Here is a 7,490-nt window from a genome sequence, read left to right as displayed (position 1 = left end):
TCCCCGGAGAGGAGGGACCGGAAGTGTGGCGGTGCTGAGGTGCCTTGGGGGTTGCCATTGCTGTCCGAGCCCATTGTCTACTGCTGCAACAGAATAGCTGGGGCCTGGTATTTTATAAAGAATCAAAACTTATTTGGTTCATGGTTCTGGAAAGTAGGAAGGCCACACTGTGGAGCTAGCATGTAGAGAGGGCCCTCAAGCTGCGTCATCCCCTGGTGAAGGAAAAGAGACCTCACCAGATGAAGGAGGGGGTCATCCTCCTTTTATATCAAACCCGGTGCCAGATAACGGCCACAACCCATTCGGGAGGGCAGTGCTCCCTTATGATTTAGTCGCCTCTTAGAGGCTCCCTCCCGTGATACCATTATAGTGACAATTACACGTCACCACGTGGCGTGGAGGTTGTTCAGACCATCCCACTCAGCATCCCAGCAGACGGCCCATCCATCAGAAAGGGAGCTTGAATGAAACTTCCAGAACTAGCTTGGCTTCAACATGATGAGTGACCAGGTTGGCCATGGCTTTCTGAGGGAAATCAGGGAATTCTGTGGGTGACAGGTGAGCATACAGGAACAGGGTGTGGGCCCTGTGCCAGGGTGACCCAGGCGGCACATGGCTCTGGTAGCTCTCAGCTCTGCAACTCTGAGCAAGCGCCTGAGCCCTTCCGAGTCCAAGGCTCTTGACTGCTAAAATGGAGACGAGCACGTGTGTGCCTGCGAGGTTGTTGGGAGGGTGAGATGGGGCGACCGGTGCAGACCCCTGGCTAGTATTTATCATTACTCACATAGCGGGACTTTGCTCATACTGAAAAGGAAAAAGAGAAGTAAATCCTAATGGGAAGATTTCAGAGCTGCCAGGAAATTGTCCATCATCTTTGCCTGCAAAGAAAAGTTCTATGAAAAGAGTAGAGAATAAATGTTGTATATGGTGTGCAAGCAACATATGTATGTAGAGTATTTTATAAGTGAGCTCATTTGCCAGTGCCCCTTTCCAGCAGAAGGAGGGTGAGTGTAGATGGGAATCAGTAAGGGGCCTTTCAGTTTTATGTGCGGTGTTGTAGTTTTATTTTTTAATAAAAAGAAAGACAGAAAGAATTATACCAATTGGACAATAGCCAGTTCTGGGTGGTAGGCTGAGGGGTGTTTATGTAAGATTCTTTACACTTCAGTGGCATTTTCTAAATTTCTCAAAATTAGAAAGTGTTCAAAGGACAGAAACCAGGCAGTAATCCCAGGAAACAAGCGACTGATTGGTGATCCGGATGAACAATGATAGGAAGAAACAGCCCCTAGGAGGGCTGAGCTCCACCAGCCCTTTCCAAGGGCCAGAGACAGAGGAGGGGAGACCCTCAGCCCTGGGCTCACAGAGAGAAGGAAGAGCATGCCCTGCGACTGCATGGCTGTCTGTTTCCTCCAGATGTCCCCCATGTCTGGTGTGTCTTGTTTTTCAGTCTTCCACAATTCCCTTTATTAGCAAAGTCAGTTTGCCAGATGCTTTGAAACCAGCCAGCTCTGCAAAGGAACTGTATGAGAACTCTGGAGTTACTAAGAACTTTCTATTTTCCCTTAAAATTGTAACAGCTGAGTTTAGCCCTGGTTTATCAGATTTGCTGGATTCACAAAATTCCACTGACTAAGTTTTGGAAAGACCCTTTCTGTTCGTGTCAGGTACCTTTCTGACACTATAATCGTTTTTGTTCCTTCAGGATTTTACCAAAGGGAGCAGAATGAACTGTATTAAGTGTACTAGTAAAATGGGATGAAAATGAAATATTTGAATGATATTCTTACCCCCTCAAGAACAATTTGCTTGTAATGTAGCCTCCTGGGAGTCTTCAGAGCGGAGGACTTGCGCAAGGGAGTGTGAGGGAGAGTGTGCCGGGGTGTGGAGCAGACGCCGGCCCCAGTCACAACAGCACCGCCAGGACAAGTCCTGGTGCTGTTGTGTGACATCAGGCGAGTCACCTACCTTCTGGATTTAACCCCTTACCCATCCAATTGTTTACATACAGGGTGACCAAAAATTGCAGCTTTTCATTAATTTTGTAAGATAGTATAACAGGAAACATAAAAATGACAATTTTGTCACATTTATTCAATACAAGAATTGACTGGTCAAAAGACACCTGCCCCAGCAGTGCTCAGGACGGTCAGTGCACAAATGACCCCATTGCTGGAGTGATGCTGGGGGTAACCAGCTAAGTGGTTCACGCGCTCAGACACAAAGCCCCACCTTGCATCACAGAATTCCTGTGAGAAATGGCGTGAGGTGTGATGGTATCTGAGGGTGCACTTTGGAACTAAGGGCTCCCCAATGCCCGTTAATTTTCTTCCATGCCTCCCCTATGCATCCCGCTCAAGCAGCCATATTGAACATGCTTGAGTGCCAGCATTTGATTTGGTTTTCTGGTATTTTCAGAGGTTCAATTAAAAGTCCTTCTTGATGCAGCCATTCCCCCACTTTACAAACATTTTTAAAGTTTCATATGACATTTTGCTTGCCTACCACCATGCCAAGCTGAACAAACTCCCTTCCGAATGAAGCCATTATCTCTTAGGTTTTTTCTGGGTAAAGCTCTATTTTTTTATTGTGAAGTACAATTTTTGGAGAGCCACTTTGAAGCTATAAGTATCCTATGTTATTCACTCTCCTGTCCCCTGGGCACAATATCTGATGCTTGTGATTTAAGCAGGACAGGTTTAACTCGGCTCATAGTTCAGGGGACTCAGCCCTTGGTCAGCTGGCTCCAAGGCAGGAGAACATGGTGTCTGGGCCTGGTAGGGAGAACGCTGCTATCTTCTGGCAGCTGGAAAGCAGAGAGAGAGAGAAGAGAGGAGCCAGGGATAGAGATCCGCTCTCCAAAGCCACACGCCCTTGACTCACCTCTTCCAACCATGCCCTGCCCCTGACACCGCATTTAAAATAGCTGTGAACTCATCAGTGTTCAATACTCGGATGCCAATGGCACTCTCACGACCCAGTCATTTTCCAGGAGTCCCTTCTCTGAACACATGAGCCCTTTGGGGGGCTCTAGATGTAGAGCATGACAGTGCTGCTCCCATTAAATATCCGCTCACGGGCTCCAGCCTTCGTGCACTTCTGATGCGCACACTCCTACCCTGGTCTTTGGCCCGCACTTCGCAATAGGAAGAGCCCTCCGCTTCCCTCAGTCATTTTGTCACTGATGTCAGTAGGAACCCAGGGATTCTTCTTATTCCACACAATGGGTTAGAGTCCATATCTACCACTTCTTTTGATGTTCAAGTTATCCCTGTGGCCAGTGGGAACCCCGGCCAATCTCTGTGTCCTTCTGACATATCCAGGTCATCTTTCTGGCACACAAAATCATTTGCTCTTTTGTTTAACTCTAGCGATGCATTTTGTCTGACACGGGAGTTTAGAATTCTCCATAGATGTCAACGGACAGGAGAGGGATTTTGGTCAAAGACAAAAACACTGTCTATGCTCAAAATGATGTCTAAGGCATCTCCCTTCTGGCTGTCTGATGGGGGCACATGCCTGTGATCCCAGCACTCCCAGAGCCTGAGGCAGGAGGGTGGCAAGTCTGAGCCCAGCCCGGGCAACTTAGTGACACAGCAAGATCCTGCCACAGAGTATAATAAAAGGAAAAGAGAAAAAAAGAAGTCTGGGAGGGTAGGTGGGAGCGACGGTCCTGGTTTCAATCTCCAGTACTGGGGAGGGGAGTACATGCAAAGGTACAAAGAATGCAAATTAGAAAGTCAGTTTCTTTTCTTGAGAAACGAGCTCATTCTTGGGAAGTAGGGGTAGGGAGGGGAAGCGGGGCAGTCACGCGTCAGCACACACTTTCCTGAACACTTCCGGCGCACCCGGCTTTGTCCTCCAGACCCAGCGGAAGGAACAAACATCTCTTCCCTGCGGGCCTCGCTGAACGAGGATCTGAGGAGCTGGGAGGGGGCCCGGGGCTTCCCGGGGGGTGAAGTTTCCGGCGGAAGCCCAGATTTTGCAGCCAGAGCCCAGAGGCAGAGCAGGGGCAGGGCCTCAGAGCTGGAAGGGGAGCAACTGCAGGGACCGGGGTGCGGAGGCAGGAAGGAGGCACATCCGCGAGGTCCCACGGCCGGTGCGAGTTTCACCAGGGTCCTTCCGTTCCTCCTCATCCTGGGACTTTCCAGGCACCCCACACCCATTTTCTCTTTGGTTTCACTGTGCTTTCCATTCCCCTCCCTTCCCCTCCTTATTTCCTTTCCTCTTTCTCCTCCTTTCCTCTTCCTCTTTTCTCCTCTCTATTCTTTCTTTAAATTTTTTGTCTTTTTGAGACAGGGTCTCATTAGGCACTTCAGGCTGGCCTTGAGCTCACTTTGGAGCCCAGGCTGGTCTCGAACGCGCAATGATCCTCCTGCCTCAGCCTCCTGAGTACAGGTGTGCACCACCAAGCCCAGCTGTCTCTGTCTGTTCTTGTCTTTTCTTGTACTGGGGCTTTAATCCAGGGCCTTCACACTGTCCTCTGTCCCAGTGTTATTTTAAAATTTTTAAGATAAGGTCTCACAAAGTTCCCCAGGTGGGCCTGTAACTGGCAGTCCTCCTGCCTCAGCCTCCCAGAGTGCTGGCATTCCAGGCATGGACTTCTTGGCAACTGCTTCCTTGAATCAGGCTTATCAGCATGATGAGCTTGGCTCACTGCCCACAGTGATGGGTCTTTGAGAAACACAGAACGAAACCGGGTGACTCTGGTCCGAGGTGTCAGGAGAGGTCACTGCCTGGGCCCGGGGCACTGGTGCTGGCCTCTGAAACTGCCTGAGCACCAACACCCCGCTGTTCTGGGCACCGTGGCTGGCCGGCCCCGAAGCAGTGACAAAGAAACCGGAGGGAGTGTGCGGAGACAAGAGTCTCTTATTTATTTTTTTGAAGATGTATTAGTGCATAGGGATTATTCAGATTATTCTCGTGTGGCCTTTTCTCACATGTGGTTAATACACCCTGGTCACATCCACCCCCCGCCCCCGCCCTCTTCCCCGTCCTTCCTTTTCTGTAACAGTGGAGAACAAGGGCATCCCAGCAGCCAGGGCACCGAGTGGAGGGTGATACAAAGGAGCAGCTCAGCACAGCCAGCGGTGGGGGAGCAGCCAGGTGCCGGGCCGGGCAAAGCAGCAGACACAGGAGCTGCACGGTGACTGGTGCGGCAGAGTCTCTAACGTGTGCTTGTGCCTTGGTCCAGGGTGGTTTGCCTGCGTGGAAGCTTTGGGGAACGTGTTTGTGCAGACTTGCAGGGTGATCTTTGCTGGGTGCTGGTCCTGAGCGCGGGCTCCAGGGGTTTTGTTTTGGCCGCAGGGTACCATGGCAACGGTCAGAGCGGGCTTGACCGAGCATGTCCCGCTGGAGGTCGGAAGGACACGGCTGAGATCTGTGCGTCCAGGAGGACAGAAGATTTGGGTCTGTGATTCTCACCGGGCAGAGGGCAAGTGAGAATGACTCGGGGTGTATTTGATGGTCACCGCTGGGGTGGGGACACAGTTGGCATCTGACGGGTGAAGGTGAGGGATGCTGCCGGGCATTTCGTAAAGTAAAGGAACTGCAGTGCACTGCAGCACACAAACACTTCTGTGTGTGAACAACTTCGTTCGCAAACGGCAGTGTTTGGCAAGATTTGCTTGTGTTTGCAGACTCTGCATCGGTGAGGAAGACAACCACGGCCATCTTGCCCTCCCGAACACGAACTCTGCCATCTTTTCCAGAATGATGGAATGAACCAAGATTGTGAGTGGAGGAGCCACTGTTTCTGTGCCCAGAGAGAAGGAATTACCCGGCATCAGCTGCCCAGCCTGGTTCTGGGAGACACAAGGTCACAGATGAGCCCCTGGAAGGGCGCTCAGCCCCTCCTACATGCAGCTCAAGGTCGAGGGGACAGCAGTGTTAAAAACTGGAGGTGTACGGCACCCTGTGTCATCCTGCACACGCCGGCACAGTAGACACACAAAGCCCTGGCTTCCAGGACACCCACTTCCCACAGCCCCTGGGTTCCAAGTTCACAGTATCAGCGTCTGCTGGCAGCTTCACACTGGCCCATAGATGGTTTTCTCTCTGGAGCCTCTGTTCATAATTTCCCTAGGAGACCAAGAGCTACTCGAGAAGTCCAGGGCCGACCATCTGGACTGCCTCAGCCATCCCTGCAACAGGAGTATAGGCCCCGCTCTCTCACTTAGAAAAGGCTTTCTAAGGAGCAATCACCTTGCTTCTCTGGCCTTGCTTGGTCATCTGATGGCCTCCGAGCTCCTACAGTAGCCCTAGGTTCTTTAAGGGTTTGGGGTTTTTCCCTGTTTCCCTTTAAAAGGAGAAGGTGCTGGAGTCACCGGTCTCAAGACCTGTGTTTTCCCGACCTCTAGGAATGGAGGAGCCTGGAGAAACTCGAGGACTCTCTGGGTCTTGGAAACTGTTTTCTCACAATCAGTGTGAGGTGCATTCATATGCTCTGCACATTGTGTGTGTCAGCAGAAGTGTGCCCCAAGCACCGCAGATGCCTGGCCCTGGTGGGAGGGAAAGGAGGGGAGAGACGGGAAGCGGGTCGGCCCCAGGCTTCCTCCCCCACCCAACACCCCCAGCACGGGCAGCGAGAGTGGAGGAAGTGGCCTGAGCTCTGTGGGCCGAAGCTGGAGGGGAAATCAGTTCAGGCGAGGGGGAAAAGTGAGGGACCTCCCCTGGGGGCTGGAGGGAAGCTGTGCTGTCCAACACTCCCCCAAAGCTGGCTGCTTCTAAGAATGAAGGCGATCTCCTGCCTGGGTGCACGGAGGAGACGCTGAGGGTAGCCTCTGGGGCTCCCCACGGGAGGGCCCGTTCTGAGGTGGAAGGCACGGGGAGGAGGCCAGGGTGACTCCTGAGGCCCCTGTGGCCCGGAAGTGGCAGCTGCAGGCAGGGACGCCCAACTCAGTCAGACTCGGTGCCTCCCCTTGCGTTTACACATGGTGTTTTAATCTCACTTTACTCTGCTGAAGTGAAAGCACCACACGTGTTTTTAAATCACACAGTGTGCAGTAACACTAACACAACTCTCTGTGGCTTCCACCCACCCCTTAGCATGGGGATCCCAGAAATTCAGTCGCTACAATGGGTCTGGGCCCAGCTTGGGGGAGTTCACGCCTCATGTGCTTCTAGGGACGTTAACCCTGATGTCATTTTATAAAACTATCAATAACTCTGGGCAAAGTGACAAACAACATCAGATGCAGTCTGCCCTTAGTTGCAAAGAAAAGGCTTGGGTTTTTATGTAAAACAAAGTCCTACTCCGGGCTGAGAGAATCACTTCTCGGTCAGTCACCTCTGTGAATGTCCAGCTGTGTATTCCATACGACACGGTGACTTTTACATTTTGTGAGGTCGATGGGAGGGAAATGAAATGTTCCACACCCTTGAGCACTACATTTCGGATGTAGTGTCCGTTAGGATGATAAACCAACCATTCCCCTGGGGAAGGCAGGAGATGAATAGTGGCCGATTATCTATGGAGCCCAGCACGGGTA

The sequence above is a fragment of the Chinchilla lanigera genome, unplaced genomic scaffold (assembly GCF_000276665.1).
Source record: "Chinchilla lanigera isolate Chin_1 unplaced genomic scaffold, ChiLan1.0 scaffold00028, whole genome shotgun sequence".
Lineage (NCBI taxonomy): Eukaryota > Metazoa > Chordata > Mammalia > Rodentia > Chinchillidae > Chinchilla > Chinchilla lanigera.
Note: the sequence above shows the minus strand (reverse complement) of the source record.